Source organism: Phyllobates terribilis, unplaced genomic scaffold, assembly GCF_046119375.1.
Source record: "Phyllobates terribilis strain yellow unplaced genomic scaffold, ASM4611937v1 Scaffold_1__5_contigs__length_1240528914, whole genome shotgun sequence".
In the NCBI taxonomy this organism is placed as follows: Eukaryota; Metazoa; Chordata; class Amphibia; order Anura; family Dendrobatidae; genus Phyllobates; species Phyllobates terribilis.
The window spans coordinates 911,402,826-911,430,496 of NW_027362761.1; positions in this window are offsets into that span (position 1 = coordinate 911,402,826).

Genomic DNA, 27,671 nt, shown 5'->3' on the forward strand with positions numbered 1-27,671 from the left:
TTTATCTCTGAAAAAATATTTGGGCTTCTAGCAGCGTGTGGGACTTGTTCTATTAGTCCATCTATACTGACCTCCATCAGGTTGCAAATTAAAAATGATTTTTTTCTGCATCTAGCTCTGAAAAAATATTTGGGCTTCTAGCAGTGTGTGGGACTTGGTCTATTAGTCCATCTATACTGACCTCCATCAGGTTGCAAATTAAAAATAATTTTTTTCTGCATCTAGCTCTGAAAAAATATTTGGGCTTCTAGCAGTGTGTGGGACTTGGTCTATTAGTCCATCTATACTGACCTCCATCAGGTTGCAAATTGAATAAAAAAATTTTCTGCATCTAGCTCTGAAAAAATATTTGGGCTTCTAGCGGTGTGTGGGACTTGGTCTATTAGTCCATCTATACTGACCTCCATCAGGTTGCAAATTAAAAATAATTTTTTTCTGCATCTAACCCAGCCAATAGTTTTGGCCTAATACCACAGTTTGGCCACTCAGCTCTGCTCGGTTACCATCCATTGTTTTTTTGTGCAAACAACTCCAGAGTTGTGAATTAGTTAACCACCAAAATGAGTGGAAAAAGGCCTGCTGCTGGTGGAAAGGGGAATAGGCGTGTTGGGAAGGGGAAAAAAGGTTGTGTCCGTGGGGTAGGTGCAGAAGAAAGACCATCTTCCAGCCAAACTAAAATGTCTACTTCTTTTAGCGGACAATGTGATAAGATCCCTTTCTTACGGCCACGCCAATCGCTACAAATTCCAGATGAGGCACAAAAACAGCAGGTGCTTCAACGGATATCAAGTGCTCCTTTAAGTGGGCTCTCCTCCACATCAACTTCAACATCACAAATACTCCAGTCCTCAAAGGTGTCACCCAAATCGCACTTGCTTCCTCACAGCTCCCAAATCTCCAGCTGCCCGTCTGAGTGTGAGGTAGAACAGATGGTTGAGTCTGCAGAGCTGTTTACTCATACTATAGCCTGGGAATCAGAGGTCGACTCCAGCGCTTCTGTGAATCCAGACGAGGAAATGATCTGCACTGATGCCCAGAATCTTTATGAGTCGGATCCAGGACCAGACGCAGAAGGTTCTGACCATAATGTAGACCCTCATTCCCAAACTGTAACTCCTGTTGGTGGAGACAATGAGGAAGACGATGATAAGACTCAAATACCTGATTGGAGCGACAACTTTAGTTTTTTGTCAGGGCAGGAACAGGTTGGCTCTGAGGACGACGGGTGTGATAACGCACAGGGTGATGATAATGAGGTCGGAGATCCCACTTACTGTCAACCCACAGTCAGCCAAGAGATGAGGTCAGCAGAGGAGGTGGAGGAAGATGCTAGTGACGACGAGGTCAGGTTGCGCCTTCCTGGACAGAGACGTAGTACTGGAAGCACGTCAACAACTGCATCCTCAAACACAACTCTGCCTCTCACCACAAGTCGTGGTGGTTCTTCAGGTCACATGGGTGCTAAGCCTTGCATAGCCTGGGCATTTTTTCAGATCGATAAAGATGACCCAACTCGTGTTATCTGTAACATTTGTCAGCAAAAGCTAAGTAGAGGCCAAAAAATACATAGTTTGAGTACTTCATGCATGAACCGGCACATGGACATGAAGCATAAGTTGCAGTGGGAAGCTCAGTGTGCTACAATGCGGCCTAGCCGGCCGGGCCAATCACCGTCTGCCATATCTTGTGCATCCGCGGCCTCTTCATCCTCTGTGACTGGGGGGACAGCAGTCACACCTGTTTTGGGGCGCAGACCTGCCACCTCTTTACCCGCAACAGCCAGCGTGATTGGCAGGTCATCATTTTCTTTGGAGGTGGTAACACCAGCTGGTGTTGAGCGCTGTCCGACATCGATAGCACCACCTTTGGATCAAGGCAACCTAACATGTCCGCCTGCATCTTCCTCACAGACCGGCAGTTTGCCGGGGACACCCTTATCAACCCCGTCTAAGCACAATAGCCAGCCCTCGGTCCCTCAGATGTGGACAAGTAAAAGACCATTTCCTCCTAGCCATGAGAAAGCTAAGAGGTTGAATTTCACCATCTGCAAGCTCTTGGCTACAGAAATGCTGCCTTTCCGCCTGGTGGACACAGAGGATTTTCGAGACCTTATGTCCGTCGCAGTGCCCCAGTACCAGATGCCCAGTCGGCACTACTTCTCAAAGAAAGGTGTGCCTGCGCTCCACCAGCATGTCGCACACAACATCACCGCTTCTTTGAGAAACTCTGTGTGTGACAGGGTGCATTTCACCACAGACACTTGGACGAGTAGGCATGGACAGGGGCGTTACATGTCGCTGACTGGGCACTGGGTAACTATGGTGACAGCAGGACAAGGGGCTGCTGTCCAAGTCTTGCCGTCCCCACGAGTTGTGCGTCAATCCTCTTTATGTCAAAGTTCCTCCACTGCTTCTGCCTCCTCAACCTCCTCTCGGTCTTCCACCTGCACCCAAAGCCTGTCTGGTCATGCCACAAGCTTTCTAACTGCGCAGAAGGGATCCTGCACACCTCCTTACTATGCTGGCAGTAGGGCTCAACGTCATCAGGCGGTTTTTACATTGAAATGTCTGGGAAATGTGAGTCACACAGCTGAGGAGTTGTGGTCAGCTCTGGAGAACCAATTTCATGAATGGTTGTCTCCACTGGACCTGAAACCAGGGAAGGCCGTGTGCGACAATGCTGCAAACCTGGGTGCGGCCCTTCGCCGGGGCAATGTCACACACGTGCCTTGTATGGCTCACGTGTTGAACCTGGTTGTCCAGCAATTTTTAGCCCACTATCCCAGACTAGATGGCCTTCTGCAGAGGGCACGGTCGCTGTGTGCTCACTTCCGCCGTTCGCATCCCGCAGCTCAGCGACTTACATCTCTACAGAAGTCGTTGGGCCTGCCACTTCACCGGCTAAAATGCGATGTGCCTACCCGGTGGAATTCAACTCTGCACATGTTGCAGCGACTGTGGCAGCACCGACAAGCCCTGGTGCAATACGTTCTGACGTATAGCCTGGGCCAACGAGATTCAGAGGTGGGGCAAATCACGCTGGAGGAGTGGTCTCAGATCAGGGACCTATGAACCCTTCTGCACAGTTTTGAAATGGCGACGAAGATGTTAGTGCTGACGATGCCATTATCAGCATGACTATTCCGGTGATTTACATGCTGGAGCACATGTTAAACAGAATTCGGAGTCAGGTGGTGGCACAAGAGGAGGTGGAGGAAGTAGAGGAGGAGGAGTTGTATGCGGAAGGGCTAACATCTGCAAGGTCCAGAAGGTCGGCAGCACCAAGGCGGCAGGCATGTGAGGGTGGGGGAGATGGTTTTACCAGGGCGCATGGTAGCAGCCAAACTAGTGAGGAAGGTGCAGGAGCCCAGGAAGAAGTGGAGGACGAACTGATGGAAGACTCATCAGATGAGGGAGACCTTGATCACATTTCTGTTGTGCGAGGTTGGGGGGAGAGGACAGAGGAAGGAAGCATGATTGTTACCTCGCCACCAACACAACAGGGACTTGGTGCTCCTGGATGCGCAACACACATGAGTGCCTTCTTGCTGCACTACCTGCAACATGACCCTCGAATTGTGAGAATTAGAAATAATCCTGACTACTGGGTTGCCACACTGTTAGATCCCCGGTACAAAAGTAAATTTGCAGAAATTATTCCTGCCATAGAAAGGGATGCACGCATGCAGGAGTATCAGCAGAGACTGTTGCAGAATCTTACATGTGCTTTTCCACAAAATACCAGTGGTGCACGTAGTGAATCTCACAGTTCCAACTTGCCAACCGTGGTACCGTCAAGTGTTCAGCACTCAAACCGTAACAGAACCACAGTATCTGCTGGTAACATCAATTTTGCGGAATCATTTCACCACTTTTTTAGCCCATCCTTTGCAAGGCCACAGGAGACAAGAAGTCTGACACATAGTCAACGCCTAGAGACGATGGTACAGGAGTATCTCCAAGTAAACATTGAAGCCACGACTGTGTCACTGGACCCTTGCTCTTTTTGGGCTTCCAATCTGGATAAATGGCCGGAGCTAGCCACTTACCCCTTGGAGATCTTGTCATGCCCCGCAGCCAGCGTTCTGTCTGAACGTGTGTTCAGCGCTGCTGGTGGTGTGCTGACAGATAAGCGCACGCGGCTCTCCACTGATAATGTAGACAGACTCACGTTCATAAAGATGAACAAATCATGGATCCGAAACGACTTTTCTACCCCTGTGTCATCCTGGGGAGAGTAAAAGCTTGATGATTGGTTAAAATCACCCTACCAACCGTTTTAAGCTTTCAAATTACTAATCATGTTTATCTGTATCTTGACTGGAAAATAATTTGGGCTTTGTAGCAGTGTGCAGCACTGATCCTATTAGGCCATCTATACTAAAGCTTCACCAGATTTAAAATTAAAAATAATTTTTAGCTGCATCTAGCCCGGAAAATAATTTTTGGGCTCCGAGATGCGCAAGGCACATAAGTGCCTTCTTGCTGCACTACCTGCAGCATGACCCTCATATTGTCAGAATTCGAAGTAATCATGACTACTGGGTTGCCACACTCTTAGATCCCCCAAACTTTTCGATCAACCTTTTCATTTTAATAAAGACCAAAAAAATGGTCATTTTTGAAATTATAAGCATTAGCAGGTTGTTAGAAACTGAAATCAAACAGTTTTCAACTCAAAACTTTATTCTAGGTGATGTTACATTTTCACATAGGACCCCTTGTTCGAAAGGAGCTTCTGAACTCTCTCGTCCATTGAATTTGTCAGGTTTTGGATGGTTTCTGCTTCAATTGTTTTGCATGAGGACAGAATACCCTCCCAGAGCTGTTGCTTAGATGTGAACTGCCTCCCGCCATCATAGACACTCCTTTTAATGATGCTCCAAAGGTTCTGAATGGGGTAGAGGTCAGGGGAGCATGGGGGTCACACCATAAGTTTGTCCCCTTTTATGCCCATATCAGCCAGAGATGCAGATGTTTTATGTGCAGCATGAGATGGTGCATTATCATGCAGAAAAATGATCTTGCTGTGAAATACACGGTTCTTCTTCTTGAACCATGGCAGGAAGTGCTGTTTGAGAAAATCCACATACATTATGGAGTTCATCTTTAGCGCCTTCAGGGATCCTAAAGGGGCCGACAATCTCTCTCCCCATGATTCCAGCCCAAAACATTACTCCACCTCCTCCTTGTTGGCGCTGTAGCCGTGTTTGCGTGGGGTGTCCATCAACCAGCCATCCTCCACTCCATCCATCTGGACCATCGAGCGCTGCACGGCACTCATCCGTGAACAAAACAGTTTTGAAATCAGTCTTCATGTAATGTTTGGCCCACTGGAGCCGTTTCTGCTTGTGTGAAGTGGATAGAGGAGGTCGACAGGATGGCGCATGCACAGCTGCAAACCTCTGAAGGACCCTGCATCTTGTTGTTCGGGGGACGTTGGAGGCACAAGCAGCTTCAAAAACTTGTCTGCTGCTATGACAAGGCTTTTTTGCCGCTGCTCTTTCAACCTGACGTAATTGCCTGTTGGAAAGAGTCCTCAATTTGCCCTTACACACGTGTGTACTGTGAATCAGCTACATACTTCTTGATTGCCAGGACACTTCATCCTGATCATCGCACAATGTTGATTGTAGTCATGCCTTGACCTAAACACTCCACAATTTGTTGCTTCTCAGCAGCCGACACATCCTTTTTCTTTCCCATTTTGGCAGAAAATGTAGGCTGCTTAATAATGTGAGAGAGCCTTCTTAAGTAGTCTTGCCTTTCATTGGACACACCTGCCAAACTAATTAGCACAGGTGTCTGCAATTGCTTACAGTGATATAAAGAGCCCTGACACACATCACCATCAATGAGTTTAACTGACAAACAAACAAATTCTTCCCTTATCACTCCTAAACACTTTTTGTATAATAATTTGGAACGCAGTGTACATGTGCTTTTCCACAAAACACCAGTGGTTCACGTAGTGAATCTTACAGTTCTAACTTGCCAACCGTGGTCTGTATGGAGTTGTTCAATAAAGGGCCCAAAATTAAGATAACATAGATGGGAGAGGTCTCTATGAATAGGAATTCCTAAGTATTTGATACCCTGTGAGGGCCAGGCAAAGGGAAAGTTGGACTGGATGGAATCCTATATGGATTTGGGGAGGGAGACATCGAGGGCCTCAGACTTCGCTGCATTGATTTTAAAATTTTACCATGTAACAAAGTGATCTATTTCAGCCATAACAGCATGGATGGATATATGTGATTGAGTGATATATACTAGGACATCATCAGCAAATAGAGAGCACTTGTACTCGGTGCCTCTCACCTCAATCCACCTAATATTGGGGTTATGGCGAATTGATGAGAGCAGGTGCTCCGTCACTAGGATGTATAAGAGAGGGGACAGAGGACATCACTGCCTTGTCCCATTGGTGATTGTGAAAGGTGATGAAAATGTTCTGACGCACCCCCTGGGCCTTGGGACACCCGGAGCCGGACCCTTTTTGGTGGATGCTGGTGGTTGTAGTCTTCGTGGCGGCGACCCAGTTCCGTGGCTCAGGGCGGTCAAACCAGTGGCGGAACTATTTATGTGGTTTTCATGTTTAAATGTCCGACTACGCCACCCGTGGATTGCGGTCAGAGTGAACCGCCGCTACAGGGCAGACCACTGAGGCTGGTGTTGTGGGTGCAGCAGAGCGTAGCATAACTCCCCACGGGAGGAGTATAGCCTCAGGGCAGTGTATGCGGAGGATGGGGGTGATGGTGCAGGGCAGCAGCAGTAACGACACGGAGTCAGTGATGCAGTTCAGGGCCTTTACTCACAGTTCTTATTATCCAGACCACGTCTGCAGGTAACGGCTGCCCACGTCGTACTGTGCTCACCAGGTGAGGGGCTCAGACAACTCCCAGATAACTTTGGAGCACTTCACAGGACCCCCTTTGTGTGTCCTTTGTCTGGCCTTTCTTACCAACACTTCTGTCCGGCTGCCTCGGGCCTCCTCTTGGTAAACTTGGCGCCAGTTTCCCTGACCCTATGTGGTGCCTTCCTAGCGGGTGTAGCGAGGGGCTGCGCCACATAAAATGTCAGAGCCTCCGGTTTCTAGCTGAGGGTCGTTTCCTGCCTCCACTAGTTCGGGGACCGGTCTCCCCCTTTGGCCTGACCCCTCCACGCAGGTGGATTCGGGCGTGCGGTGGCGACTCGCCCGTCCGCACCCCTGGGATCCCTTCATTCCTCGTTCCTGGAGCCTTCTCCGCTCCTCTTCCTTCCTTCTCCCTCTTCCAGGCCTGGGCCTCTGTTACTAGGCCCGCCTCCGGAGCAGAGCTCCTGCAGAGCCCCTGCTCCCTGCCACTTCTGCTCAGACTTCTCTGCACTGAACTAAGATGGTGCCCACCTTTTATACTCCCTTCTCAATGCACCCAGGAACTGCTTCCTCCCTGCTCCTGCACTACAGGGTTCCCCTTCCTCAGTGTTCCCTCCCCCCACTCCAGCCAGGGACAGGGACTGTCGTGCCCATCTCAGGGGCATATTGGTCGCCCTGCCCCACGGCAATGTGGTGTAATGCATGCAGGTGTCGGGTCCTGATCCACACTCCATCCTTACCTGAGAGTGAGATATCACACCTCTGGGTGAGGTGCAATACGTCTTTAGCAACCGAGCCCTCAGGGTGCTACAGTTCCATTTATCTTCAGCCTAGGTGACGTATTGCGATACAGGGCCGTGATTTTGGCTATAAAAGGGTCCCCTAGACCCCTACCCCAAGCTTTTTAAGAGAATCATATATGGCGTGCCAGGAGACTCTATGGAATGCTTTCTCAGCATCCAACGAGAGTATCTAATTACAAATTTTTAACTGCATCTAGCCCAGGAAATACTTTGTGCCTAGTAGCAGGGTCTGCTAGTAAGCGGATTATCCCGGCTGTTAAGCAAGCTGCACCACCTGTAGTTTAGACACTTAATTTTTTCAAAGGAAATGCTTCGGGACCATGGGATACTTAGTGAAGAGCATCAGGAGGCACCCCAAGGCATAGGGGCTGGGACTGGCAGTAGGATGCCTTGCGGTGGACAGCCGAGCTCGATCCTTATAAAAGCTTTTTAACTGCAGCAGCTTTAGTGGACGCTACTGGAGCTGGAATTACCGCGGCTGCTGGCATGAGACTTGCCCTCCAATAGATCCTTGTAAATGGATTTAAAGTGTATTCATTCAAATTAGAGAGACAATTTAAATTAAAAAGCTTAGAGCTGCCTCCACCACAGGGGGGCTCGCTCGACCCACCAGCGGACAGGCACCAGTATTGGGAGAGGGGGGCTGGCCGTCAGGGTTCACCGCGGCTCTGGCACAAACCCGGCGACACGGAGGTGGCACGGGCAGGAGCGGACTGGCCGTGTCGGCTTCTCACTTTTTGGATTTTAGAAGGGCATGACATGCCTATATCTGTGTCTCCCCCTCCTTTTACTCCTCCACCTCTTTTATTTTCGCATGACTATATGTACTTGTCACTTTTCCATGTGTTAGTTATGTCTTCTGAGCAGTTTGTCAGCTTTTGGACACCTTTGAAGGTGTTTTCTATGTGTTTCTATGTGTTTTTGTTTGCCTGCCATTGGTTTTAACGGTGTTCGAAGGTGTTCGACGAACAGTTCGACGAACAGTTCGGCGAACACACGGGTGTTCGACGAACCGAACCGAACTCGAACACTACGGGGGTGGCTCAACACTAGTCATTATATCAATGACAGGATATTAGTCGGACTAAAATTTTTATCAGACACTCATTATGACATTTTTGAGGTCACATAAACTAATATTGAGTTGATGTTGAGTTGAGTTTAACCCCTTACCCCCCCTCACCCCCCCGGGCGATTTTGCATTTTCATTTTTTTAACCCATTCTTCCAAGAGTCAAAATATGTGTACTTTAATTTTTTTTAAATAGTTTTATTTTAATGGGGCAAAAGAGGGGTGATTTGAACTTTTGTTTTTTTTATTTTTTTTCATATTTTTTAATTTTTGTTTTGCACTTTTTACTTTATTTAATAGTTCCCTTAGAAAACTTGAAGCAGGTATCATCTGATCACAGTGCTATACATAACAGTGCTTCAGTCCTGCTATGTATGGCAAAAATCACGATCTCCTATGAACGTGTTCACAGGAGATTCACAATGACATGCACACGGGTCTTCTGCAGACCTTCGGCTGTCATTATAACCCATCGGCAACCCACGTGACAGGGGTGCCAATGGACGGGACTTGTGAAGCACTTCCGGCCAGCATGTGTTAAATGCAGCTGTCAGTGATTGACAGTGGTTTTCAAGAGCAGGGAAAGAAGTGGGCTGAATGCCAGAGCCTGCATCAAAGGACCGATGATGTATATCAGTCGTGAAGGGGTTAAATAGTTGTTTTTGCAATGGTATCTTTTTGCAGTGAGTTTTCTAAATTTTTGAAAACTGACACAATTTTGTAACAGTTACATAAATTACACCATAAAGCTGGACAAAAAACACTCAAAAAACAGTTAATGTAAATACACCCTATTACTACACCCTACTACTATTCCAGGTCTTAACGATAACTGGTAGATCATTATGCTAAAAATGCAGGACTCTGATCAAGATAATATCAAGGCATATGGAAAGTTGAAAGAGATTATTTAACTAACAAGTTTCTTTAACATCATGAAAAAGTTTTTTTTTTTTTTATAAACAATGTATCACATATTAGCAATAATAAATTATAGGTTTCATGCTCACTATAGCCAGAACAACCTGGCTTTAATCAATGCACTATATAAAATATTACTACTTGTGTAAAATGTGTATTTTCCTGTCTTTTAAAGAACACTGGAATGAGCAATGTCTAAGAAACTATCAAGGTTAATATCCACATATTTTTCCAAGGGAAAAACAGATGGCTTTAAATACCATGTGGATGAGAGAATCTTGTGTTAATGATGACAGATACAACATTGTGTGTTTAAAAGTTTTTGGAAATTTTAAACACAGGAAGACACAGCAGTTAATAACCCACATATCTTTTGTATGACACTAGAACTGTACAATAGGATGTGCATCCTGTATGTTATATTTACAAGCAAAAGTTCTACAATGCAAATGCTATGACTAAAGAAACAAACATTGACATGGTTCATCAAAGCTTTTACATCAGAATTCTGGAGTAAAAAGCTTTGAAAAGTAACAAAGTTTTGGCGCAACTCGAAGCAGCACTTAAATTTTGTGACTTTTGGCATTCTCACGTTTTTTTCACGCAGCTCTGACAAGGTGGGCAATGTTGGGTCAGGACAGCGGTGTGGTGACTGCCACTTGTCAAATTCATGATGAGCGGTGTCACTAAATACACCACAAATATTATTCCAGCAGGGACTGGAGTAAGATTTGTGTTGAGGCACACATTGAGGTGTACACCACTCATCAGACGCTCCTGACTCATTAAGAGGCGTGCGCCTCTTAAAAAATCAGATCCTCATACTCCAGCCTACCTCCTCATCAAGATCGGCATGAAAATCACTGTTCTTAATGAATTGAGGCTTTATGTGATTTTGGAATCTATTAATATTCCAGTTAAACTGTTACAAGAAAGAAATATTACAATTTTCAAGAAATCTAGTAGATTTCTTTTTTTTATTTAAGAAAATAAGTTTGTTGGAAACTGAGTGCAATGGATTGTTAGTTAGAGAAGTGGTGGTACAAATAAAAAATGCATAGATATTGTCATTATCAATTTTTTCTTATGGAAGTCAGTGGCCATCTGCCCCACTGGGTGTTACGGATCCGGGTGGTGGAACCTCTGTGCTGCGGTGCAAGGAGGGACCAGAGGGGCGTAACTAGGTATCAACTCGGAACGACCAAGGTCGTACGGCGGCTCAATCGACTCCGTGACCAGGGAGGGACCGAGCAGAGGGACCAGGTGCTACTCTGGGGACCGACCTTGTATGAGAGCAGGTGACTCCCATGGGTCAGAAGGCAGGGACTGACCGATACAGCAGATGAGCATGGCAGGCAGGCTGACGGTTGATCCGGGCAGACGGACTGGCAGGTACGGCAGGTAACAGGCAGGAGCCTCCAGGTAGGCTGGCTGGTAGGCCGGGGACTTTTTAGGACGGCGTGCGCGGCCCCTTTAAGGGGGCGGGAGCGCGCTTGCGCGCCCTAAGCGCAGGGCCAGGGAAGCTGCGTGCAGCAGCTGTAGGGAGGCCAGAAGACACCGGAGTTGGACCGCGGCGGTAAGGGGAACGGCGTCTCTGTATATATACACTGCACATTACCACTTCTCATGTCCTGTGTATATATACCCTGCACATTACCACTTCTCCTGTCCTGTATATATACACTGCACATTACCACTAGTGATGAGCGAGCATGCTCGCTACTGCTCGGTGCTTCCCCTGGAGCTTGGGTCTCCTCTCTGCATGTTTGGCGCGCTTTACAGAGCCAATAAACACGCAGGGATTGCCTGCCACTCATTGCAATGCCGTAACCATGTTGGTTGCGGCATTAGAGTGATTGGCTGGCCGCACAGCGGCATCAGGTCTATATCAGACCTGGCGCTGCCATGCTCGTCACAGTCACTCCGGAATCAGACAGTGTAGGGAGAGGTGCTGCCGAGCTAGGGAGAGATTTGCTTGTTTCTAGTTATTGTAGGTGTACCAAACTATATTAGAGACACATATCCATCTCAACAAACAGTCCTTCGGAGGACTAATCCATCTGCAGAGATATCAGGCAGGCAGTGCATATAGATATAGGCAGACAGGCAGTGTATATAGCAGACTGCAGTGCACATAGCACCAGAGGCTCCATTCCAGTTTTGTCTGCTGCTGCTGCTGCTGCTGTTAGATATTTCTAGAAATAGGCCCAGGTCTAAGGGGCCAGGAATCATTTTTTTTTTATCTTAATCCTCATTATTTGTTTAAAAAGCTATCCAGAGAACACCGTTTTTCTGCGCCATTTGCTTGTTGGCACTGCAGAATACAGCCAGGTCCTTTTGATATTACAGCGCTAAAAATCCAGCTATTTAAAACTGTGGTTTGTCCGTCACATGGATCACATATAATTGCGCTGAAAATACTGTTATTTCTGGCATCCATTAAAAATTTGTTTCAGTGTGTCAGTGAAGCAATTGACACCAGTTTGCTGTTCAAAATAGTTACCTACAGGCCAGCTATTTAAAACTATGTTTTCTCCGTCACACTGATCACATATACATTTTCAGAAAATACTGCCATTTCTGGCCTCCATTAAATTTTTTTTTTTAGTGTGTCAGCAAAGTTTTTGACACCGGTTTGCTGTTCAAAATAGTTACCTGCAGGCCAGGTATCCGTCACACGGATTACATATAACTTCGCTCCAAATTCAGCAATTTGTAGTGAGCGTGGAAGATATTGTCCTCCATTTAAAATGGGCAAGGCGCGTGGCAAGGGACCAGGAACTGGACGTGAAGGTGATGGTGCATGCCGAGGCTGTGGGCAAGCTGAAATTGTGCCACAACAAACACCCACATCTTCTCGTCCGACCTTCCTGTCCCAATTCCTAGGGGACCGCAACACACCATTATTGAATCCAGAGCAGTGTGTAAAGGTTATTGGTTGGATAGTGGATAATGCTTCCAGTCACTTAGCCACCACCACCACCACCACCCTGTCTTCCACATGGTCAAGTCTCAGTAGCCATGAGTCTGGACTGCATATTCCTCACCCTGATCCTCCTTCCTCCCACCATGCCGAGTGCCCGGAGACAACTGATCCCACACTTGGACACTCCAAAGAGCTGTTCACTTTTCCATTTATAGATTCGGGCCTCTCGCCCTGTCCACTTGAAGCGGGGCAAGAGGAGATCTTATGTAGCGATGCCCAAGTATTTGAGCAGCCACGGTCACACAAAGGCGATGGTGGGAAAGTATCACAAGAGGTGGACGATGATGAGACAATTGCCAGAAAGTCAGGAGGAGGACCAGGGTGCGGATGTGGAAGACAAGGTGGTGGATGATATAGTAACTGACCCAACCTGGCAGGAGGACATGCAGAGCGAGGACAGCAGCACACAGGGGGAGGGAGGCAGAGCACCCCAACAGGCAGGAAGAAGAAGTGTGGTGGCCGCCGACAGAAGGCAGGCAACCGTTCCCCATAACACCAACATGAAGGAAGTTGCCAGTACAACTGTTAGGTCTTCCTGAGTCTGGTTGTTTTTTAAAGACTCTGCTGATAACCCCAAAAAGGCCATTTGCACCACCTACCAGTGCAGTATCAGCAGGGGTGGCAAAACTAGCAGCCTGACCACCACTAGCATGATCAGGCACATGGCAGCGAAGCACCTGACTTTGTGGGCCAAACCTCAAGGTCCAGGAACAGAGTCTGCGGGTGGCACCACTGCTTCTTCCGCTGTTGTGCATGCAAGCCAATCCCCTGTCCATGTTGCATGCGAAGTTGCCTCCTGCCCTGCACCTGTCCTTGCACACTCTCAAGTAGTAGCATCAGGAAGCACATCCACGTCCTTTTCCCAGCGCAACATTCAGTTTGTCCATACCCCAGTCCTTGGAACGCAAACGCAAATACGCAGCCAACGCCCCAAAGGCCACACTACTAAATTCCCACGTTTCACGTCTGCTTGCGCTCGAAATGTTGCCTTTTAGGCTCATGGAGACGGAAGCATTCCGCAAACTGATGGCGGCGGCCGTCCCTCAGTACTCGGTCCCCAGCCGCCACTATTTCTCCCAGTGTGCCGTCCCCACATTACACAAGCACGTGTCCCAAAACATTAGCCGTGCCCTCAACAACACAGTTACCGGGAAAGTCCACCTAACCACAGACACATGGACAAGTGCTTGTGGGCAAGGATGGTACATCTCGCTGACAGCCCACTGGGTCAACATAGTGGAAGACGGGACCCAGTCAGACTTTGGGACGGAACACATCCTCCCGACGCCAAGGATTGCGGGCCCTAGGGTCAATCAGGGTTGCCCCCACAGTCTGCAGCTCCTGCACCTCATCCTGCTCAGCCTCCTCTTCCTCTTCTGCCTCCATCTCTGAAATGACCACATCAGTCACAAGCTGGAAGCACTGCCTCGGCCAAGCAGCAACAGGCTGTGCTGAATCTAATATGCTTAGGTGACAAACGGCACAATGCTGAAGAGTTGTGTACAGCTCTGAAAGAGCAGGCAGATCTGTGGCTCACACCGCTGAACCTACAGCCAGGCATGGTTGTGTGTGACAATGGCTGGAACCTGAAGCGCAGCAAGCTCACACACGTATCATGCCTGGCCCATGTGCTTAACCTCAATCAGTGGTTTCTCAAATCCTACCCGGAGCTGCCGGATCTGCTTGTTAAAGTACACCGACTGTGTACCCATTTTAGAAAGTCAGCAACAGCTTCCGCCCCCCTTGCCGTGTTTCAGCAGCGTTTGCAGCTTCCGGCTCACAGACTGGTGTATACCCACGCGTTGGAACTCTACACTGCAGATGTTGGGAAGGGTTTGTGAGCAGAAGAAGGCAGTTGTTGAGTACCAGCATCAACAAGGCCGTGGGTATTCAGTTCAGACTCCACACATAAGACCTCAGGAGTAGAGATGGATGTCAGACATATGTACCATCCTCCAAAACTTTGAGGACTCCACTAAGATGGTGAGTGGCTATGACGTCATAATTAGCATCACCATCCCGCTTCTCTGTCTTCTGAAATGCTCTCTGCTCACAATCAAAGAGGATGAATTGCAGGTGGGGCGTGATGAGATGGAGCAAGGAACCATACAGGGTGATTACATACATCCCAGCCTCATCTCATCTCAACATAGATTGGGTGACAATGAGGAAGAGGAGGAGGAAGAACAGGAGCTAGTTTCCTGCACTATAGATGGTACTACCTGCACAACTGCCATACTGTCTGTTCAGCGTGAACGGCCTGAGGACAGAGAGGAGGAGGAGAGCATGGTCAGTCATCCTCTTGGTGAGGACACGGAAGTCTTGCCTGTTAGAAGTCTGGCACGCATGGCTGAGTTTATGTTTCGCTGTGGACAGGTCTATAAAAACGGGGCAGTACCAGAAGGCCCTTGTTGAGGAACTATTAAAAAAATTCCCATCTGAAAACGCTGGTGGCAGAGGTCATAGTTCATTGGACAACCAAGGACTACAGGTGAGAGAGACACAACTCCAATGCTGCAGAGGCAGGAGAGCACTGTCAAAGTTCTGAGAGAATTTTCTCAGCCCCTCCCATCCCACAAGCCCTGAGGTGCGGGGTACTCTCACAAGGAGTGCAAAGTTTGGGAAGAAGCTGAGGGAGTACCTTGCCGACCGTACCAACGTCTTCCGTGATTCCTCTGTGTCTTATAATTATTGGGTATCCAAGATGGATACATGGAATGAACTGGCTCTCTACGCAGAGGTGTTGGCCTGCCCTGCCGCCAGCGTTTTATCAGAGCGGGTCTTTAGTGCCGCTGGTGGAATTATAACTGATAAGCGCATCTGCCTGTCAACTGAAAATGCTGATAGGCTGACTCATATAAAAATGAACAAGGGCTGGATTGGGCCAGACTTCTCCACACCACCGAATGATAGTAGCGTAACATAAACTCCAATCCAGTGTCTTTTTTTGGGACATATATTCCCATGCACCTCTTCACACCCACACATGGGTATACGCTTCCTGATTTTGGCTATTTGCTCTTGTCCTCCTCCTTTTCCTCATCCTCCACCACCATATCACCATGGTGACCGTGGTCCGTGATGTAACACCCACATAATTTTTTTAAAGGGTGTTTATGATGCTCGTAAAAAATTTTTTTTTTATACAGTATGTTCATGTATACCCCCCCAGGGGTAAATGTTTGTCCGCCCATACACTTAGTGCATGGGCATTACAAGTATAGGAGACCCGCTTCTTTCTAATGGGAACATTTTTTATGAGGCCCTCCTCCTCGTCTCTTCCAAGGGGCATTGGAGTGCCTCCCAATATTTGGCAGCCCTTGCATTCACTACATAGGCAAACACAATGGGAGAACCACTTCCTAATAATCGGAACATTGTTTTCAGGAGGCCCTCTGACCTCCATGTCTCTTCCAAGGGGCATTGGAGTGTCTCCAAATTTTTGGCAACCCTTGCATTCACTGCATAGGCAAACATAATGGGAGACCCACTTTCTAATAATGGGAACATTGTTTTCAGGAGGCCCTCTGACCTCCATGTCTCTTCCAAGGGGTATTGGTGTGCCTCCAAATTTTTGGCAACCCTTGCATTTACTGCATAGGCAAACACAATGGGAGACCCACTTCCTAATAATGGGAACATTTTTTTCAGGAGGCCCTCCTCTACGTCTCTTCCAAGGGGCATTGGAGTGCCTCCAAATTTTTGGCAACCCTTGCATTCACTGCATAGGCAAACAAAATGGGAGACCCACTTCCTAATAATGGGAACATTGTTTTCAGGAGGCCCTCTGACCTCCATGTCTCTTCCAAGGGGCATTGGAGTGCCTCCAAATTTTTGGCAACCCTTGCATTCACTGCATAGGCAAACAAAATGGGAAACCTACTTCCTAATAATGGGAACATTGTTTTCAGGAGGCCCTCCTCTAAGTCTCTTCAAAGGGGTATTGGGGTGCGTCTAAATTTTCAAAGTGGTATTGGGGTGCGTTCAAATTTTGGGCAGCCCTGGCACTCACTGTATACGCAATAACAGTATAGGAGACCCACTCTTTAGTAATGGCAACAATAAAACATAGCCGGCTGATGGCTCTCTAAGAATAGTAAAGGTCGCCTGATGGCCCTATAAAAATAGGCTTTGTGACTTTCAGAGTCCCTCCTTCATAAATGAAACACGATGTGTCTGATGATATCTCACACACCACATGGCCAGATAAGGTTGTAAAATGTTAAAATGAAATTTCCTGGTGAATGCATTTGTCACGGTTGAAAGCAATGCAAGAGTGCAAAAACGCATCAAAAACGGTAAGTGTGAACATAGCCCAAGGTGTGGAGGAGTATTTTTGTTTTCGGTTATTTATTTTGCTTTATATATTTTGCTTATATATACAAGTCATTACCCTGGAAAGGATGTTCCTTATCATATTTCCCAGGAAAATCCATTTTGGTTTCGTTTTTGTATGTTTTATTGTGAGTCCGTAAAAGTGGCGTAATACCTCTGACAACGTTGTTGACAGAAGTGACTGAGAGTCAGAAATGCTTCCAGGGGTCTTCCCCATGCTGTTCCCATGTCATTTGAGCACTGTTCCCATTGATTTGGACAATTTTTAGGCCCTCTGCAGACTGCCGGGTGGAGCCGCCTAAAAAATGCTCGAGTTTCCCATAGACTTACATTGGGCTCGTTGCTTGAGTCGAGCACCCGAGCATTTTAGTGCTCGCCCATCACAAATTACCACTTCTCCTGTCCTGTATATATACACTGCACATTACCATGTCTCCTGTCCTGTATATATACACTGCACAGTGCCACTTCTCCTGTCCTGTATATATACACTGCACAGTACCACTCCTCCTGTCCTGTATATAATCACTGCATAGTATCACTTCTCCTGTCCTGCATATATATACACATTACCATGTCTCCAATCCTGTATGTATACACTGCACATTACCACTTCTCCTGTCCTGTATATATACGCTGCACAGTACCACTTATTGCAGTAATATTGTAATGCACACGCCCGGGCTGAGCGGCGTGTGCGTGTGATTCCACTGGACCGTGCCGGAGAGTGAATGCCTGGAGGGGCGTAACTAGGTATTCACTCGATCCGACCAGGGTCGCACGACGGCATACGACGCCAGTGCACTAAGGAGGAACCGAGCAGAGGGACCAGGTGCTACTCCAGGACAGACCCCGGACATGGCTGTTGACCCACACAGGGGAATACAGGAACAGACAGGTTAGGCTGGCACACAGACTGGTGGGTATAGGCAGGCACGACTGGTATGCAGGCAGGTGGATATGCAGGCAGGGGGGTACAGGCAAGCATGGCTAGAGCCGCCGGAGCAGTGAGCAAGGCAGAGCAGGCTAGAACCGCCGGAGCGGTGAGCAAGGCAGAGCAGGCTAGAACCGCCGGAGCGGTGAGCAAGGCAGAGCAGGCTAGAACCGCCGGAGCGGTGAGCAAGGCAGAGCAGGCTAGAACCGCCGGAGCGGTGAGCAAGGCAGAGCAGGCTAGAACCGCCGGAGCGGTGAGCAAGGCAGAGCAGGCTAGAACCGCCGGAGCGGTGAGCAAGGCAGAGCAGGCTAGAACCGCCGGAGCGGTGAGCAAGGCAGAGCAGGGGGGACAGGGCTCTGTACACACGGAACAGGCAGGAAGGGAAAGGCAGAACCAGATACCCACAGGGTACTTGCAGTGAAGTAGCGAGTGAACCACAAACTCACAAACGGAAGTACAGTGACAACGAGCAGGAGTTAGGTACGATTTCAGACTCTGCAGAAAAAGGAAAGGTACGGACATAGAGAAACACAGGAAACAGGCTAGAAGAGTATACAGACAAGAACAGACACAGTAGCAAGATACAGGAGCGGGTCTAGGTATGCAGCCCCTAGAAGGCGGGAGGAACAGGCTAGGAGCGTGTTCAGTCAGGACAGACAAGATACAGGAGCGGGTCTAGGTATGCGGCCCCTAGAAGGCGGAACGAACAGGCAAGGAGCGTGTTCAGACAGGCCTGGAAATACAGCCTCCAGGAAGGGCAGGCAAGCAAACACAGAAAGGGACCTGGCACATTCAGAGTGAAAGAGCACACTGAATGACACACAATGCTCAGGCAGGGATTCATTGGAGCAGCTGGGTTAAATACCAGGTGACAGACAGCAATAGGCTGAGGACGCACAAGGGTTGTGCCCGCAGCAGGTACAAGAAACAGGAAGTGATCGGGCGCCGCCCTTAAGCAGCAGACACAGAGGCAAGCAGACAGCATGGAGGGAAGCCAGGCTAGCAGACTGGACTGGAGATCAAGTGCGTGCTCTTGCACAGTGGGAGATGGACCACTATGCAAGGACGCCGCCAGGTATGTTACAAATATCTGATACGTCTGACGGTCGCCCACGGTTTTAAGCACTGCCTTTCTAGCTTACTATTGCTCAGCCACCATGTGTGAATAGGTTCACTACCACACTGTTGCCAAACTGTAAATGGAGTATAATATAATACAGGTCCCCTACAAATTGCTGGATTTGTATCACAGTAATATCTACTACATCTGACAGGACGCCCACGGTTTTAAGCACTGCCCTTCTAGTTTAGTATTGCTCAGCCACCATGTGTGAATAGGTTCACTACCACACTGCTGCCAAACTGTAAATGGAGTATAATATCTTTCAGGTCCCCTACAAATTGCTGAATTTTGTATTGCAGTAATATCTGATATGTCTGACGGGACAGCCTACGGTTTTAAGCACTACCTTTCTAGTTTAGTATTGCTCAGCCACCACGTTTGAATAGGTTCACCAACACACTTTTGCTAAACTGTAAATGGAGTATAATATCTTGCAGGTCCCCTACAAATTGCTGGATTTGTATCGCAGTAGTATCTTATAGCTCTGACGGGATGCCCACGGTTTTAAGCACTGCCCTTATAGTTTAGTATTGCTCAGCCACCATGTGTGAATAGGTTCACTACCACACTGATGCTAAACTGTAAATGGAGTATAATATCTTGCAGGTCCCCTACAAATTGCTGGATTTGTATCGCAGTAATATCTGATACGTCTGATGGAATACCCACGGTTTTAAGTACTGTCCTTCTAGTTTCGTATTGCTCAGCCACTACGTGTGAATAGGTTCACCAACACACTTTTGCTAAACTGTAAATGGAGTATAATATCTTGCACATCCCCTACAAATTGCTAGATTTGTATCACAGTAATATGGGATCACGTCTGATGATGGAAAATATCTGGCTGTATTCTGCAGTGCTAACAAGCAAATGGAGCAGTAAAATGTTGGACTATATTGATTTTTAAAGAAATAATCAGGATTAAGAGCAAAAAACAAATTAGCCCTGATATCTAGTCCAATGGATATCTGTAACAGGCAGCAGTAACAGACAGACCCTGCAAAAAACCCTATTGTGCTGTATACACAGTCCACAAACCGTGCCTAACTCCTGCTATCACCCTCACCAGTAATATATGCAGCTGGATTAGTCCTCAGATGGACTGTTAGTTGAGATGGATATATATGTTGTGGAATACCTATACAAATTAATAAACAAGCAAATCTCTCCCTCACTCAGCAGCAGCTCTCCCTACTCTGCCTGTTTCCGGGGTACACTGTGATGAGCATAGGATCACCAGGTCTGATATAGACCCGATGACGCTATGGCTACGGCATTACAGTGAGTGGCAGGCAATCCCTGCATGTTAATTGGCTCTCTGAAGAGCGCCAAACATGCGGGGAGGGGACCCGAGCTCCCGCCCGAGCATCCCGGAAATACTCACTGAGCGTCTCGAGCAGTGAGATGCTCGGGCAAGTATCGATCAGTGGCTTGCTCACTCGCTCATCACTAGTTATAATGGGTATGTGTGATATGTGTGAAAAAATGGATGCCACACGTATTGCAAATGAGACGTAAGAGAATGGTGAGGGGCATGACCAAGTAAAGCAGAATTCACTGATCGGGTGTGATGAGTGTTATAATATGTGACCTGGTTTGTTTTGTGTGCAGGACTGCTTTTATTATCCCAGTCCGGCCCTGTGTATGCATATGGGTCTTGGTAAGTATACTGTCCCTGGGTCATATGTCTAATAATCCCATAAATGTATGGAATGTAAATGCCTGGAAATTAGGCACGTACTGTAACTCCAGAGTGCAGCTTACGATCAAAGGAGCATTTTTTTATATGGATCAAATTCACATTAGAATAGAGTAGATCAGACAATAAGTTTGGGGAAATTTGAACCCAAATATGTGTCACCACACAGGAAGCGCGCACAAAGAGACCAGATCCCCACTATACTGCCCAGCAAGGCTTTGCCACTACAGGGAGAATTGTGCCCTATATCTATGAGATTAATCCCACTAATGGACCTAAATAGTTATGTTTCAAAAAGACTGTTCAACAGGTCGAAATGTTACGACATATCGCATTATGACGTATCTGTTTATACTCCTTGTGAACTGATCAACTGATCAGTGCTGAGTGGTGAATACATGTATTGAAATAAATTTTCACTTTGCATAAATATCCACTGAGTGCGGCTGATTTCAGGAATCTATAGAATAATTGCAGGCATCTACTTAGCATGTGATGAAAGAACATTGCCATGGGCAAGCAAGTGGGCAAAAGTCTCGGAGCAGGACACACTTTTGAAAATTGATTGAATTTTACATCTTTATTTTAGAATTTTAAGCCAGTGACCTATTATTGGTATTGGGGGAATAACCTTTTCACTGTAATATGGAGACTAGTTTGGTAGATTTTCATGTTACTGAGGCAATTTTGTCCTCTAAAGGGAATCTGTCAGCAGGTTTTTGCTGTTTAATCTGAAAACAGCATGGTGTAGTGGCTGAGACACTGATTTCATGGATATGTCACTTATTAGGCTATATGCTGAATGTTTTATCACCTGGAGATTAACACTTCCTAAACTACAGTGCAAGAGAGCCCTAGTCCAACCACACTCCCTTCTCTGATAAGTAGCTCACTGTCAATAGACAATGTACATACAGAGCCTGGGGTTAACCTTCTCAGCTCTGCTACATGCTACATGTAAAAATTTTGATTGTGTCACAACTTCTGCTCACAGTGAGCAGCTAAATGATTTTTTTTCAACAGTATTTACACAAGAAATTCACATGACAGAAAACATCATCAGTAATAACAAAAAATCTCCATTAAATGTCACTTGCTTAACCCAGCAGGAAGTACGGCGGCGTCTAAAAATCACTAAAGTTGACAAATCCCTGGGCCCGGATGGGATACACCCGCGAGTACTGCAGGAATTAAGTAACGTCTTAGATAGACCATTATTTTTAATCTTTAAAGATTCCTTAATAACAGGGTCTGTACCACAGGGCTGGCGTATAGCAAATGTGGTTCCAATATTCAAAAAGGGGACAAAAACCGAACTTGGAAATTATAGGCCAGTAAGCTTAACCTCTACTGTGGGTAAAATCCTGGAGGGTTTCCTAAGAGATGCTATGATAGAGTATCTGGAGAAGAATAACCTCATGACCCAATATCAGCATGGGTTTACGAGGGACCGTTCCTGTCAAACTAATCTGATCAGTTTTTATGAGGAGGCAAGTTCTGGACTGGACCAAGAAAATGCAGTGGATGTTGTGTATATGGACTTTTCAAAAGCTTTTGATACGGTTCCACACAAAAGGTTGATACATAAAATGAGAACAATGGGGATAGGGGAAAATATATGTATGTGGGTTAAGACCTCGCTCAGTGATAGGAAACAAAGGGTGGTTATTAATGGAAAACACTCAGACTGGGTCTCAGTTAACAGTGGGGTACCACAGGGGTCAGTATTGGGCCCCATTCTTTTTAACATATTTATTAATGACCTTGTAGGGGGCATACAGAGTAGTATTTCAATATTTGCAGATGACACTAAACTCTGCAGGGTAATCAATACAGAGGAGGACAATTTTATATTACAGGAGGATCTATGTAAACTAGAAGCTTGGGCTGATAAATGGCAAATGAGCTTTAATGGGGATAAATGTAAGGTAATGCACTTGGGCAGAGGAAATAGAATGCATAATTATATGCTTAATTGTAAAACACTGGGCAAAACTGTGACTGAAAAAGACCTGGGTGTATTGGTGGACGACAAGCTCACGTTTAGTGGTCAGTGTCAGGCAGCTGCTGCAAAGGCAAATAAAATAATGGGATGCATTAAAAGAGGCATAGATGCTCATGAGGAGAACATAATTTTACCTCTATACAAGTCATTAGTGCGACCACACTTAGAATAATGTGTACAGTTCTGGTCTCCGGTGTATAAGAAAGACATAGCTGAACTAGAACGGGTGCAGAGAAGAGCGACCAAGGTTATTAGAAGACTGGGGGTCTGCAATACCAAGACAGGTTATTACACTTGGGGTTATTTACTGTGGAAAAAAGAAGGCTTAGGGGTGATCTTATTACTATGTACAAGTATATGAGGGGACAGTACAAAGACCTTTCTACTGATCTTTTTACTCTGAGGCCTGAGACGGGGACAAGGGGGCATCTTCTACGTCTGGAGGAAAGAAGGTTTAATCATAATCACAGACGGGGATTCTTTACTGTAAGAGCAGTGAGACTATGGAACTCTCTGCTGCATGATGTTGTAATGAGTGATTCACTACTAAAATTTAAGAAGGGCATGGATGCCTTTCTTGAAAAGTATAATGTTACAGGTTATATATACTAGATTCCTTGATAGGGCGTTGATCCAGGGAACTAGTCTGATTGTCGTATGGAGTCAGGAAGGAATTTTTTCCCCAATGTGGAGCTTAGTGTTTGCCACATGGTTTTTTTGCCTTCCTCTGGATCAACATGTTAGGCTATGGGTTGAACTAGATGGACTTAGTCTTCCTTCAACCTTAAAAAACTATGTTACTATGTTACAATAAACTAAGTGATACATAGTTGGAATCAGGGTCTGTTTTACTACATTATGCTGCTATCAGATGAGGTATCAAAAACCTGATGACAGATTCCCTTTAACAGGCTAAATACTATCATTAATATTGATAATTTTATAATAGGCCTAAAGGAAGAAGATAGACCCACTTTATTTTCTATATATTTCTATATTTTTGTTACACCTTATTTTAAAACAATTTACACAACATATACGCTCTATATGTCGTTTCTGTGGAAGAAAATGTGTATATTTTCTGGAAATATTAAGTCATTTTACAGTTATTTGTGGGAAGACCAGTGCTGGGCTCCCATGGGTCACTTACAAATCTCTTTCTGTAAAACATCTTCATGTATAGCCAGATGAATAGTGATACCTGCAAGGGTGATAGTTTTGGCAACTCTTCTGCTTCTGACATGACATGTAATATTGGATTAAAAACAAAATTGGTGCTTCATCAACTTCCTGGAAGACAGTCAAAACTATAACTAGGAGCATGCAAAGAAAACAATATACTAACTCAAATATATTCCATCTAATCTCCATTGTTTTTCTTACATAAATTGAAGTATAGCCAGACCAAAGGTGTCGTTGTAACCTTGCTTTTTTATATTTTCAACTTTCATTTTAGTTGCTTTGTTGTACAGATTTATTATGTTAATGTTGTCTCTTGTGTTTTGTATTCTTGGAGTGCTATATGCCACTGTTTTTCTTCATGATGTGACAGAAAGAACTAAGTTTATAAAATCCAGACTGCTTATTTTGAAGGGCTGGTCAAAGCATTCTCAACATATAAGGGAAAACATGTTATGTTTTGTTTTAATTGGATCTTTTACTAAAAACTTGAAATTCAAATGACTGTGCTAAGATCGGAAAACATGAATACATATTTGGTCTTCAGGTTACATAGTTACATAGTTACATAGTTTATAAGGCCGAAAAAAGACAAGCGTCCATCCAGTTCTGCCTATTTCTTGTGCACTGCAGCTATTCCGCAGCGTTGATCCAGGGGAAGGCAAAAAAAAAAAACATGCGGTGTAGGCCAATTTACATCATTGAGGAAAAATTCACTTCCCGACACCAATCTGGCAGTCAGATTAAATCCCTGGATTAATTAACTATCACTAAGCATAAAATGTAATTTTATTGTTCTCAAGAAAGGCGTCCAGGCCTCTCTTGAACTCATTAAGTGAGTTGGACATCACCACTTCCTCTCCCAGAGAGTTCCAGAGTCTCACGGCTCTGACCGTAAAGAATCCCCTTCTATGCTGGTGCAGGAACCTCCTTTCCTCCTGACGCATAGTGTGCCGCCTCGTCTTTGTCACCATCCTTGGTATAAACAGGTCATGGGAGAGATCTCTGTACTGCCCCCTGATGTATTTATACATGTTTATGAGGTCTCCCCTAAGCCTTCTCTTTTCCAATGTAAATAGGCCTAATTTTGACAACCTCTCTGGGTATTCTAGTCCCTCCATTCCCTTTATTACCATAGTCGCCCTCCTTTGTACCCTCTCTAGCTCCAATATGTCTTTCCTGAGCACTGGAGCCCAGAACTGTGCACAATATTCTAAGTGCGGCCTTACCAGCGCTTTATACAGAGGAAGAACAATGTTCTCATCACATGCCCCTATTCCTCTTCTGATGCATGCCATGACTCTATTTGCCTTCGCAGCTGCTGCCTGACACTGGGCACTCCAATTTAATTTGCTATTAACCAAGACGCCCAGGTCCTTCTCCATGTCAGATTTCCCCAACGGTTTCCCATTTAATATGTATGGGTGACTGCTGTTTTTCTTTCCCATGTGCATGACCTTACATTTATCGGCATTGAACCTCATTTGCCATTTTTTGGCCCAACTCCCCAATTTATCTAAATCTTCCTGTAGCTGTGCCCTATCCTCATCTGTATTAACTACTTTACAAAGTTTAGTATCATCTGCAAATATTGCTATTTTACTATGCAACCCTTCCACTAGATCATTAATAAATATATTAAATAATATAGGGCCCAAGACAGACCCTTGAGTCACCCCGCTAGTAACCCTGACACACCCTGAGCTTACTCCATTGATAACCACCCTCTGCTTTCTATCACTCAGCCAGCTATTTACCCACTTGCACACATTATCCCCCAGACCAAGCATTCTCATTTTATATACCAACCTTTTGTGTGGCACGGTATCAAACGCTTTGGAGAAGTCAAGGTATACAACATCCACTGACTCTCCCCGATCCAGCTGTGAGCTCACTTCCTCGTAGAAGGTCATCAGGTTTGTTTGGCAGGAGCGATCCCTCATGAATCCATGTTGATATGGAGTTAGACAGTTATTATCATTAAGATATTCTACAATAGCATCTCTAAGAAATCCTTCAAACAATTTACCCACAACAGACGTTAAGCTGACTGGTCTATAGTTCCCAGGGTCACTTTTAGACCCCTTTTTGAATATTGGTACCACATTTGCTTTTCGCCAGTCTAGTGGGACAGTCCCTGTCCATAAAGAGTGCTTGAATATAAGATACAGCAGTCTGTCTATCACATTACTTAATTCTTTTAGTACCCGGGGGTGTATGCCATCTGGGCCTGGTGACTTGTCTATTTTGATATTATTTAGGCATTTCTGAACTTCCTCCTGGGTTAGGTGAGTGATATTTAGCGGAGGGTTTACTTTTTCACTCTGCATTTCTTCCGATAAATTGTTTTCTTTTGTGAAAACAGTGGAGAAGAAGCTATTGAGTAGGTTTGCTTTACCCTCATCGCCCTCGATGATTTTACCCAGGTTATTTTTCAATGGGCCAACTCCATCAGTTTTAATCCTTTTACTGTTTATATAGTTAAAGAACATTTTGGGATTCATTTTACTTTCCTTGGCAATTAGTCTCTCTGTCTCCTCTTTTGCTATTCTTATTTGTTTCTTACAGATTTTGTTTTTTTCCCTATAAGATATTAGCGCTTCCTCGCTGCCTTCTTGTTTAAGTTTACCGAAAGCCCTTTTTTTTGTTTTTCATTGCCCTCTTGACTTCCTTATTTAGCCACATTGGCTTCCTCCTACTCCTAGCCCTTTTATTCCCATAAGGTATGTACCTTCTACAGTGACTATGTAGGACTGTTTTGAAAATTTCCCATTTTCTATCAGTGCTCCTATTACTAAAGATACTATCCCAGTCTATAAGGTGAAGGGCATCTCTTAGCTGATCAAACTTTGCCCTCCTGAAGTTCAGTGTTTTTGTGACTCCCTTGCTGGGCACCCTACTGAAGCACATGTGGAATTGTATAATGTTGTGGTCACTATTTCCCAGGTGCCCCCCGACCTGCACCTCAGTTATTCTGTCCGGCCTGTTAGTTAATATTAAGTCTAAAAGGGCCGTCCCTCTAGTTGGTTCCTGAACAAGTTGTGACAAATAATTGTCTTTGATAATTGACAGAAACCTGTTTCCTTTCTGAGATCTACAGCTTTCGGTCTCCCAGTCTATATCGGGGTAGTTGAAGTCCCCCATAATAATCACCTCGTTATTTTTTGCTACTTCGTCTATTTGTCTCATTAATAGACTTTCCGTGGTTTCTGCTATATTTGGTGGTTTATAACAGACTCCTATGATAATTTTATTATTGTTTTTCGCCCCATGTATCTCCACCCATAAGGACTCGACCTCCTCATTTCCCTCCCATACATCCTCCCGTATTGTAGGCTTTAGATACGTCTTCACATATAGACAGACTCCACCCCCTTTCCGATTTCTTCGATCCCTTCTAAACAGACTGTAACCCTGTAAGTTAACTGCCCAGTCATAGCTTTCATCTAACCATGTCTCGGTTATTCCCACTATGTCATAGTTACCTGTAGATATTTCTGCTTCCAGTTCATCCATCTTGTTTGTCAGGCTTCTGGCATTTGCTAGCACGCAGTTTACACGATTTTGTTTTGTTCCAACCTTCTCCCTGTGGATTGTATTAGACATTTTCTTACCTCTAAACAACTTTTTAATTTGCTCTGTTGCAGTTAAATCCAAATTGCCAAGATGCTCTATACAGCTCAAGCTACATAAGATATAAGATAAAATGTGTATTCATTATACATTTAAAAGATTTTAGGATTCAATAATATTTAAGATG